Raw genomic sequence first — 11,260 nt, forward strand, 5'->3', positions numbered from 1 at the left:
TCTAGTAACAGTTTTAGTCTTAAACTTTTTTATCTGCTATCAGAGGAGTCAATCTACTTGTTTATGATCAGTTAGTATTGGGGCCTGGTGATAAAGACTAGAATAACCCACTGAGGGAAGATGGATTCAGGAAGAGGTAATATATGCAATTAACTGCAGGCAGTACTCTGTGAGGTGTGGAAGAATATTTTAGAGGGTATGTGGAGGGCTTGGTTATACATTCATAGTCTTTGGAGGGAGATAATGGAAATATTTGCCATGCCTGAATATCTGTTCTTGTGATCCTAGAGGCAAATCGTTGTTATCATTGCCTTGCAACATGATATCACACTTTTGTGTATGTGGCTCAGGTGAGAAAGAGAGAGACAGGACCAGGATAAAATATTTTTTAACCCTTTTCTGAGCCCTTGTAAGGTCAGTCCTGTACCTTAAGGATCTAAAACACAAGGTTAAAGGAACTCTCCATGAAACCCAGACAAGAGGCTGTGCACCTACACTTTGGATCCTTTCTGGAGTCACAGATGTAAAAAGGAAAATAAAGATACAGGGATTAAAAAAAGAATATACTATTGCATGTATTTTTTGGTAGAAGTTAATAAGCTATAGATAGCAGCTTGTAAAAGGTCCTTGTCATGTACTAGCATAAAACAGGTTTTATAGAAAGTAATTATCTAAGGATTTGTTGTTCATTTTGTCAGACCCCAAGGAAAAGACAGCTGTGGAGTTTCTAGATGGTGTATGTTGATGCCTGGAAAGAGTCAAATCCATAATTTCGATGGTTGTTTTTGAAAGAGCCATTTTCTTTTGGGGCTCAAAGTGCATTAATTTAACTCAAGAGACAGGAAGGAAGGGTTTAAATCCCAACTCTGAAGCTCTGTCAGTTGTTTCTTGTCACTCTCCCTTCCTCAGAGGACAAGCTGCAGGTCAGTGTTTTTCCTCTGCAGGAAATGTTATTTCAAACCCAGTGCATAGGGATCAATCATGAAGTTGAACTCAGGGAAAAGAACACACCCCAGATCATTGATACTTTTCTTTTTTACTGGATTTTAAAAATCTTTGGTAGGGATGGTGTCCCTCACCCATCTCCTAAATAAATACATGGAGATTTATTCTTACTTAAGGATGGCTGGCCTTAGCTAAGCTTTTTTCTAGCCAGCTTTTTAAATTAAATTATCCCATTTCTCTTTATGTGTTGCCTCTGAGCTCTTTTCCCTTTATTTATTCTATATGCCTTGCTTTCCTTCTTACTCTGTGACTGGTGTCCTTGGTGTCCTCCTCCCCTTGTCCCTGGATCTTCTCTAGGTCTCTCCTCCTATTTATTCTCTCTGCATGCCAGCCAGCCCTGCCTAGTTTTTCCTGCCTAGCTATTGGTCTGTTCAGCTCTTCAATAGGCCAATCAGGTGTTTTAGACAGGCAAAGTAATATAGCTTTACAGAGTTAAACAAATGCAACATAAAAGAATGAAACACATATAAAATATTCCACAATGTTCTTTTCTCGATACTATATCCTTATCCTTTAACTCTCCTGGAGTTATGCTCTGTGGAATCTCCCCATAACTTCTGTTTGAAAACTACTGTTTCACCACACTTAGCCCCTCAATAAGAACAATTGTAATTTACTAGAAAACATGTTTGTAGGCATTCTGCTTTGTATTTTATGGTAGCCCATTCAATATGAATAGAGTTGGCCACAGCCACCTGTGCCTGTCTTTGTACCAGTACTGTTGAAGAAGCATGCTTATAGGTTTATTTTCTTTGTCTCGAAGGTTGTGGCAGCAGTGCCTGAAGATATGACAACAAGCTTTGATCCTAGTGAGCCATCATTAGAATCGCTGATATGTGTGGTTGCCATTGTACTGCTTACCATTTTCTTATTTCTTTGGAGAGTATACCGATCAGTAAGTAACCACTTATAGTAACTGAATGGTCATTCTAGGTTTTTGGTTTTTGTTTTTTAAGTTTATTTCCTTTTATGTATATGACTGTTTTGCTTGTATGTATGTGTGTGTGTTACATGTTCCTGATCTACAGAAGTGATTAGTGGGCCATTGTTGGATGCCCTGGAGCTGGAATAACTGATGACTGTGAGCTATAATGTCGATGATGGCATTGAATCTTGATCCTCTACAAGACTAACAAATGCTCTGAGCCATTTCTCTCTAACCTTCATTTTGTGTTTAGACTGAACAAATAATTGGAGAAACTTGTTATGTGCATCTGCATACTCATGTGTGTATGATACACACAAAAGAAAATATTTTGTTGCTTTGTAGTTAACAAGAATGAACCATTATACAACACTGTATTTGATTTTGTTTTCTCTTCTTTCTTTTCCTTATTCTCTTCATCCTTCTGTCCTTCCTTCCCTCACTACCTCCCCTTCCTCCATCCCTCCCTTCCATAATATTCATAATATTTTTTTTTGCATACAGAGTTTCAAGAGGTATTTTTTTATTGCCAGAACTCACTTTATTATATCAGGCTGGCTCCCATCTCACATAGATCTGCCTGCCTATTCCTTCTGAGTGGTGGGGTAAAAGATGTACCATGTTCAGCAAGTTATTTTTTCAGGATTACTAGTCCCTAAATGTGGAGTTAGAAAATTAAACCAAATATTTACATATCTCAATTGCAGACAGATACTTAGGGCACAAAAGGATTTATTTATGGGGATTGATTTAAAAAAGTATAATATTTAAAAAGTTACTTGTGTATGTATGTGTCAGGTATGTGCATTCCATGATGTGGGTATGGAGTTCAGAAGACAAATTTTGGGAGGCAAATTTTCTACCATGTGGGTTCTGGGGATTGAACTCAGATTATCAGTCTAAGTGGCAGATGCTTTTACCTGCCAATCCATCTCATTGGCTCAGGATTGAATTTCAGATGAGTTAAGTTCTAAATTGTAAAGGTATTATCATGAGTCATTACCTTCTCTTTTTGTTTTCTCTTTTTACTCAATATCCAGTCTCTGATGGAGAGTCTGCTAAGGATGAAAGACTGGAATCCTGTGCTTGGGGAAGATGTAACTGATGATGGTAATCTGGATGTAGAAGTGAACAATGACTTAGAGAATAACGTGCACTGACTTGTGGCGACCGGCTCCTTGTTTCCTATTCATTCCACATGTGTATCGAGCTCCTCATATACATGTATCTTAGTAGGAAGTACCAGTGTAGCAAGCAATTAGTTCACAAGTTGTACCATTGTTTACTCCTTCTCTTGGCCAGTCTTAATCCCCTCACCCCACCATGTAATACTGGAAACTCTTGTGTGTGTAGAGCATTCCTCCAAATCTACCTTTTCTTTTTCCACGGTGTTTTTAAAAATTATTTAATGTTTTTTTATTTATTTACTTTATTCGGATTTTGATCACATATATGTCTGTGTGAGAGTGTCAGATCCCCTGGAGTTACAGTTTTGAGCTGCCCTGTGGGTGATCGGAATTGAGCCAATGTTCTCTGGAAGAGCATTCATTGCTCTTAACTGATGAGCCATGTCTCCAGCCCCAACTTTCTTTCCTTAATGCGTCATAAAATTTTTCAATAATTAATTTTTACCATATGGGAGCATTTTTCTCTAACCATCTCTCATCTCCCATAGTTTCTGTCCTTTTTGGTAATAATTTATAGTATTCTTCCTCTAAATGCATGTTTCTATGTAACCCGAGGCTTCTTGAAGTCTTCACATTTCTACCTCAGCTTCTAACTCGTCTGCTTTATATAGGCTTAAAATTACTGCACCTGGCCTGTACAGTGCCCTATTATAGTGTGTGGGTTCAGTGCATAAAAGCCCCTTCTTCTGAGCCTTACGGTCTGAAATCAGTCTCCACTGGAAAGAGAGAACAGACCCCTGCTAGTTGTCCTCTGACCTTTGCCCACCTGGGCATGCAGGCTCAGGTGAACACACACACACACACACACACACACATAATTTTTTAATTGAGCTATACTTTTTCCCAGTCCCCTTCCCTCAGAGCACCTGCCTTCCACGTCTCCCAAACACTTAGTTTTAAAAGTTTTAAAATGAGATAAAGTAAGACACTAGAATAAAAGAGCTTGAGTGTATAATGGTAAAATAATTTATGTTGTTTTGTAAGACTTCTTTGCATTAGTATGATTCAATTATATTACAGCTTATATTGATCATTGATTTCTTGAAAAGTGACTTGTTAGATTTGGCAGACAGCATGGATGGGCATTTTTTTTTCTGGTATAGATTTACAATTTCTGCAGAAGTCACCTATGCATGATTTCCTGTACATGTTCACTTTGCTATTATTGTATTGACACAAACTTTTCTTTTGGTCGATATGTTTATTTAGCTTGCATTTTAGAATAATAAAATCCGATTGCATATAGTTACTAAACTTTTCCTTGTTATGATTTTGAAACTGCCCTTTTGAAGTATAGTGCATTTTTTTCTTGTATTCGACTGGTTCACATGTTTTGGGAATGATACCTTAGAGCAGGTCAGAGTTGAGGATCTCATTTCAATATTAGAGCTGTGTAGAGTTGTAATAATCATAATGAAAGAAAAGTGAGATGTGTAAAATTAATGGTATGCTAGTTCATACAGAATTCACAATCACTTATAAATGAGAATCCATTTTGTGTGTGTCTGTATTCATATGTATATAGAGGACAAAAGTAGATATTCAGGCTTTCCTTCAATAGCTTTCCCCCTTATTCATTGAGAAAGCTCTCATTGCTGCACAGTGAGCCCTAGGGATCTTGTTTTTTCCCTTTCCAGCACTCAGACAGGTCTTATATGGGTGCTCATGACCCAAACTTTGGTCCTCATGTTTGTTTAGCCAGTACCTAACTGACTGAGCTATCTCCCCAATTTTGTGGGTGATTCAGTAGTATAGCAGTTGAAATAATGGAAAAGTCATTACTCTTTCCAGTCTTCATTTTGTTTGAGACTTGTTCTCATAGGAAAGTGGAAATGAGCACTTATTATCAGCTAGTTTGAATGACAGCACATGAACAATTTTGACTGAAAAAAAAATGCTGATTTATTATGGTACTAGTAACTGAACTGTTGTCTATAGTAATTGTCTATAGCTGTATGTCCCTGGGCATGTCCACTCTTGTCAAATATCTTATTTCTTTAAGATTTATTTATTTATTATGTATACAGTGTTCTGATTGGATGCACACCTGCAAGCCAGATGAGGGAACCAGACATCATTACAAATTGTGTGAGCCACCATGTAGTTACTGAGATCTGAACTCGGGACCTTTGGAAAAACAAACACTCCCCTTAACCTCTCTAGCCGCTAAAAATTTAAGACATATTTTTAATTGTATATTGTCTGAGTGATTCCATATGCATTAAAAAAAACCCTAGGCATGTGACTAAGGATTTTTGTTTTCAAGACAGGCTTCTCTGTGTATCTTTATAAAGTAGGTGGGTTTTGAAGTCACAGTGATCTGGCCAATTTTGTGTATCTTTAATATGTTTTTAATTTTATGAAATTCCTTTAATTTTGTTTCTTTATGATTTTGTACCTTTGTCTAGAGCATATGCAAAGTCTCAAGTCTGAAAAAGTGTCCCTGCAGTCAGGTAATACACAACTTGAAATCGAGAAACAGAAGCTTCAAAGGAAAATCACAGTGATGAGGGAGCTGTACCAATAAAATGAAAGGATGCTTCACAGGTGAGAGGTGTTTGGTAACTCCAGTGAATGGCAAGTGAAATGTCTTTAAATGCATGTTATGTATTAGAGGCTTTACACAATGATTATTGGATGTTATCAATTCATGTTGTTTCTTTTTTTTTTTAATTTGGTGTTTGTGTTTTCAAGACAGGATTTGTCTGTGTAGCTTTGCAGCCTATCCTGGACCTCACTCTGTAGACCAGGCTGGCCTTGAACTAAGAGACATGCACCTGCCTTTGCTTCCTGACTGCTAGTTTTAAAGGAGTGCCCTACATTACTTGGCTACATCCTTCCCATTTAAGAATGTTATTTTGTCTTGAACGTTTTTCTTCATGATGAAAATGTAAATATGTTGGAATTCCCAAGCTACCTTTCTTAGTATCTAGTAACATTTATCAGATTATTGCCTTAAACTCATGCTGACATACAGGGTCTGGGAATCTGAGTAGTGTCTTTGGATGGAACTTCCTGGTGTATATAAAACTGACTCCTTTCTTCTGTGCATGTTAGTCTTGCTTAATATTCCTTGTTGTAGTTACTAAATGGCAGTTTCATTGTCTTTGTGAACAGGGCAGCTGCTAGTCATCCTTCAGTGCCCCTTTTGTGTCCCATATTTGTTTGTCTTATCATCAAATTCTGTCAAATTTCTTAACCTTTAATCTGATGGCTTTTTATCATCTACCAATACTCTGGTTAAAGCCATCATTAGCAGTAGTTGGTTCATTACAGTAGCCCTATGAATATCTTTAAACCTCAACTTCCTACACTATCTTTTCTGTGTAAACTCAGAATAACTCCTAAAACATAAATTATGCATACTGTCACAGTCTTTCCTGGACCCCCACCCCAAATGCTTTTAAACAGACTTAAAACAAGATTCTCAGAGCCAAGTTTACCGTACCCACCTTGTGAGAAGCTATAGACTATACTATGTCTCTTTTCTTTGTTGCTATCTATTGCCATTGGCTTTCTTCATTTTTGGTGTGCCAAGCACATCTGTATGGTAAGGTCTTTCCTCTTTCAAGCTTTTTCTTTTCTTCTTATTTTTTTCACTATGTGGTGTTCTATGTGCTTGCATTTTCGAATCTTTGTTTCATTCAGATGTGGGTCCCACTGTCATCTTAAAGAAGGCTTTCTTGGTACCCTAACTGAACCGTTATTTCTCATCACATCTTGTTTTGTTCTCTAAACATCATGTGCTCCACTTCTCATTAATTTAAACCCTATAAGAAATATGGTACTTTTATTTATATTCCCAGTGCCAAAACTGAAAGGAAAATAATGGGTTTCCAATCAATATTTGTGCTCAATCAATTCTTCAATGAACTTGAAAGGATAATAATCAACTTAATACAGAAAAAGAAAAAGAAAAAAGAAACCAGGATAGCCAAAACAATCCTGTACAGTAAAGAAACTCGAGGAGGCATCACCATCCTCAACTTTAAGCTCTACAACAGACCCATAATCCTGGAAACAGCCTGGTATTGGCACAAAAATAGACAAGGTCACCAATGAAATTAAATCAAATATTCTGACATTAACCTACACAGCTACAAACACCTGATTTAGGACAAAACAGCTAAAATACAATGGGGGGAGGACAGCATCTTCAACAACTTGTGCTAGGACAATTGGATAAGGGTATGTAGAAGACTGTAGATAGACCCATGTCTATCGCCATGCACAAAACTCAAGTCCAAATGGATCAAAGACCTCAGCATAAATCCATCCACACTGAAACTCAAAGAACCTCATAGAAGAGAAAGTGGGAAGTACCTTTGAACAAACTGGTACAGAAGACTGCTTCCTGAACATAACTCTAGTAGCACAGACACTGTACAATTAATAAATGGGACCTCCCCAAACTGAGAAGCTTCTATAAGGCAAAGGACACAGTTGACAAGACAAAACGGCAGCCCACAGACTTCTTCACCAATCCTACATCTGACAGAGGGCTGATCTCCAGAATATACAAAGAACTCAAGAAACTAGTCAACAAAACACCAAATAACCCTATTAAAAATGGGGTCCAGAACTTAACAGAGAACTCTCAATAAAGGAAATTCAAGAGGCTGGAGGGCCCTAAAGAAAGTACTCACAATCCTTAGCTATCAGGAAAATGCAAACCAAAGGAACTACGAGATACCAGATTGGCTAAAATTAGAAACACCAAGAACAACTTATGCTGGACAGGATGTGCAGAAAGGGGAGCACTCCTCCACTGTTGTTGAGAGTGCAAAGTTGTACAGTTATTTTGGAGATCATTAAGGCGGTTCCTCAGGAAAATGGGAATCAGTTTACCACAGGCCCTGACATTCGCCATCTTAGGCATATACCCAAATGATCTACATCCATGCAACAAAGACTTCAGTTCTACTATGTTCATGGCAGCATGGTTTGTAATAGCAAGAATCTGGAAGCAACCAAGATGCCCTTCAACTGAAGAATGGATAAAGAAGATGTGGCACATTTACACAATGGAATACTACTCTGCCGGAAAAGAAAATAATAGAATCTTGAAATTTGCAGTCAAGTGAATGGACCTTGAAGAAACCATCCTGAATGAGGTAACACAGTCACAAAAAGAATAAAATTGTATGTACTCAATCATATATGTATTTTGTACAGAGCAAAGGATCACCAGCCTATAATTAACACTGCCAAAGAAATTAAGATGCAAGGAGGATTCTAAGAGATTCATATAAGTTCCCTCATAGAAGGGGAAAGGGACAAGATCTCCTGAGCATATGGGGATTAGTGGGGCAGTGAGTGGAGAGGGAGCTAGGAGAAAGAGAAGGGGAGGAGAGGAAAGCATGTGGGCCTAGGAAGATTGAGTCAGAGGAGGAATAGATGAGAAGGGGGGGGAATAATAGAGGGAGCAATTATATGTTTGAAGAGAAAAATAAACCTACAGAAATGTCCAGAGACCTTCAAGACTCACTGCAAGTAACAATTTGAGCAACAGTGGAAGGGCTACCATAAATGCCCTTCCCTGATGATAAGATTGAGGACTGTCTTATCCGCCATCATAGAGCTCTCATCTAGCAGCAGATGGAAACAGAAGCAGACACCCACAAGTAACCACTGAGCAAAACAGGAATGCAGATGTAGAGAGAGAGGACAAGACCAGGCTACAAATACACATTGAGACAGCTGACTTGAAAAAGGAGGAGCTACTGGGCCCCCAGACTGAGAGCTGGGATTCCAGAATTGGATTGACTCAGACTCCCTAAACATGGGTCTCTGCCAGAAGGCCTGAGAAGTCTAAGGGACCTCTGACAGTGGAAACAGGATATGTACCTGGTGCACAAAAGGACTTTGGGTGCACATCCCCCATGGAGGGATACTCCCTTAACCTAGAGACAGGAGAGAAGGCCTAGTCCCTACTCCAAATGATGTGACATATTTCGATGACCCCTCCTGGAAGACATCACCCTACATGTGAAGTGGGGTGGGAGAGGAGTGTAGTGGGGGGGGCATGAGAGTATGAAGGGAGGGAAACAGGGAGGGAGGGAGAACAGGGATTAATATGTAAAATGAAAGGAAATAAATAAAATTGTGCTCAGTGTATTTAAATAATAATGGCAATATGAGACATTGCCCTGACATGCCCAGAGGCAGAGAAAAGACGCTTGAGCTACCAATCTTGCAATTGCTTATTTCCTAATAAGAATTATAGTTTAGAGTTTTCATTATAAAACCAAGCACACTTTGACTTTTATTGCCCTTTGGAATTCCCTTGTCTGTCCTATTCCTTCATACCTTAAGTATGCATGTATTTATGTATGTGTGATGTAAGTCCATTGTTAAATTTGTTTGTAACCTTAAAGCCTGTTTTCCCCCCAGAGATTTGCTGGCCTTTCATGGGTAAACTGAGAATGATGAAGATTCTGAGAGGCCCAGTGTGAGAACTCCTGGTTGAAGTCTAACACAGCAACTTCTTTCAGTTCTCATTGTGTAAACAATTGTCTTCTCTGACTACCTCATCTTTATAGAATTGTTTATTTGGTGATGTTTATTTGGTGAGGTACCTGTTCACATAGAAACCAAGCATGTGCTTGAGTGCTGTCATGTGTTCTTGATGGTAAGAAGGCCATAATATACTTTGTGGAGAAAATGCCATGTATAAGATTAACTTTGTTTTGTCTTAAATTACAGTGCTGTTGGTTGGGAATTTACTTTAGGAAATCTACAACTTATGTTAACTAAGATGTGTATTATTTTGTTGGAGACTGTTTCATGTAGTCCATGCTGGCTTGACCCTGATTACAGTCAGCTGTGTCTCTTAACTCCTGATCTTTCTGCTGTCACTTCCCAAGTGCTTTGAACAGGTGTTTTGCACCATTGTAGATTTTATTTAGTTTTAAAAAATGATTTATTATGCTGGGCATGGATGGTGCACACATTTAACCCCAGCAACCAGGAGGCAGAGGCTGCTGAATCTCTGTGAGTTCGAGGCCATCCTGGTCTACAAAGCTACATAGAGAAACCCCATCTTATCAAACAAAGCAAAACAAAGAAACAAAACAGTGATTTGCTCTTTTAAATTATGTATAATGTGCATGCACCTGTAAACATAAGTGTTGGTGCATGTAGAAGTCAGAAATGTTGGCTCTCCCTGGAATTGTAGATAACATGCTGTTATGAGTCACTGGATATGGGTCTTGGGAATTGAGCTCAGGTCCTCTGCAAGAGCAGGATGTACTCTTCATAATGGCTGAACTATTGCTCCTGCCCATGGAGATTTATTTTCATTTCATGTGTATGTGAGAGTTCCTGTATGTATATCTGTGCACAATGCCTGTGCCTAATGCTCTCTAAGGCCCGAAGAATGCGTTGGATCCCTTGAAACTGAGTTATAAATGCTTGTGAGCTGCCATGTGCGTACTGATTACTGAACTTGTGTCTTCTGCCAGAGCAGTTTGTGCACTCTTAGGTGTGAGCCATCTCTCCAGTCCCATGGCGAGTTTTAAATAAAATACTTACAAAGGATTCAAAGTTGTGTATTGTTTACATAATATGTTTCATGAAAAGAGATCAACAGAGAAGTATTCCTGTATTACCCCAGGAACCAGTGACCCCATTATTTGCTAATTTGCCAGTTAATGGTTAATGAGTTAATGAAGTTAATGTGTAATGCTTAAAAATTCAAAATTGCAACACATTTTCTGTCCATTTTCAAAGCAGTGGTGAAAATATGAATTGTGTTCTGTTTGTTGTGTTCACACTGTGATCTCATGTATTAATTTCTGTTGCTGTCCTGATCACACTGGTCATAATGAAAAGTCTAGGCGCAACTGAAATTGAGGCCATAGAGGAGGACTGTTTTCTGCCTTGCTTTCCATGGATTGATCAGCATCCTTATATAACCCAGGGGTGGCACCACTTGCATTGGTTGGAGTCTCTCCTACATCAATTAGTCATGGAGAACGTGCCCATAGGCTTGGCTCAAGCATGTCCTGGGAAGTTATTTTCTCGGTTCAGATTCTCTTTTGCCAAGTTTCTGTAGTTTGTGAGAAGTTGACAAAAAGCCCAATGAGTATGTCTATTATTAATAGTATTATTTTATATATTCTGCTCTGAATCAACTCACAGC

At 38.6% G+C, this 11,260-nt stretch overlaps 1 non-coding gene across 1 annotated transcript; it reads left to right on the forward strand.

Annotated features, from left to right (window-relative positions):
• The first annotated feature begins 401 nt into the window (after positions 1 to 401).
• On the forward strand, positions 402 to 523 carry LOC127218354 (small nucleolar RNA SNORA26). The gene has a single exon (XR_007834187.1). It is a non-coding gene; the product is annotated as a small nucleolar RNA SNORA26 (small nucleolar RNA).
• Positions 524 to 11,260: the final 10,737 nt, after the last annotated feature.

The sequence above is a fragment of the Phodopus roborovskii genome, unplaced genomic scaffold, assembly GCF_943737965.1.
Source record: "Phodopus roborovskii unplaced genomic scaffold, PHOROB, whole genome shotgun sequence".
Classification (NCBI taxonomy): domain Eukaryota; kingdom Metazoa; phylum Chordata; class Mammalia; order Rodentia; family Cricetidae; genus Phodopus; species Phodopus roborovskii.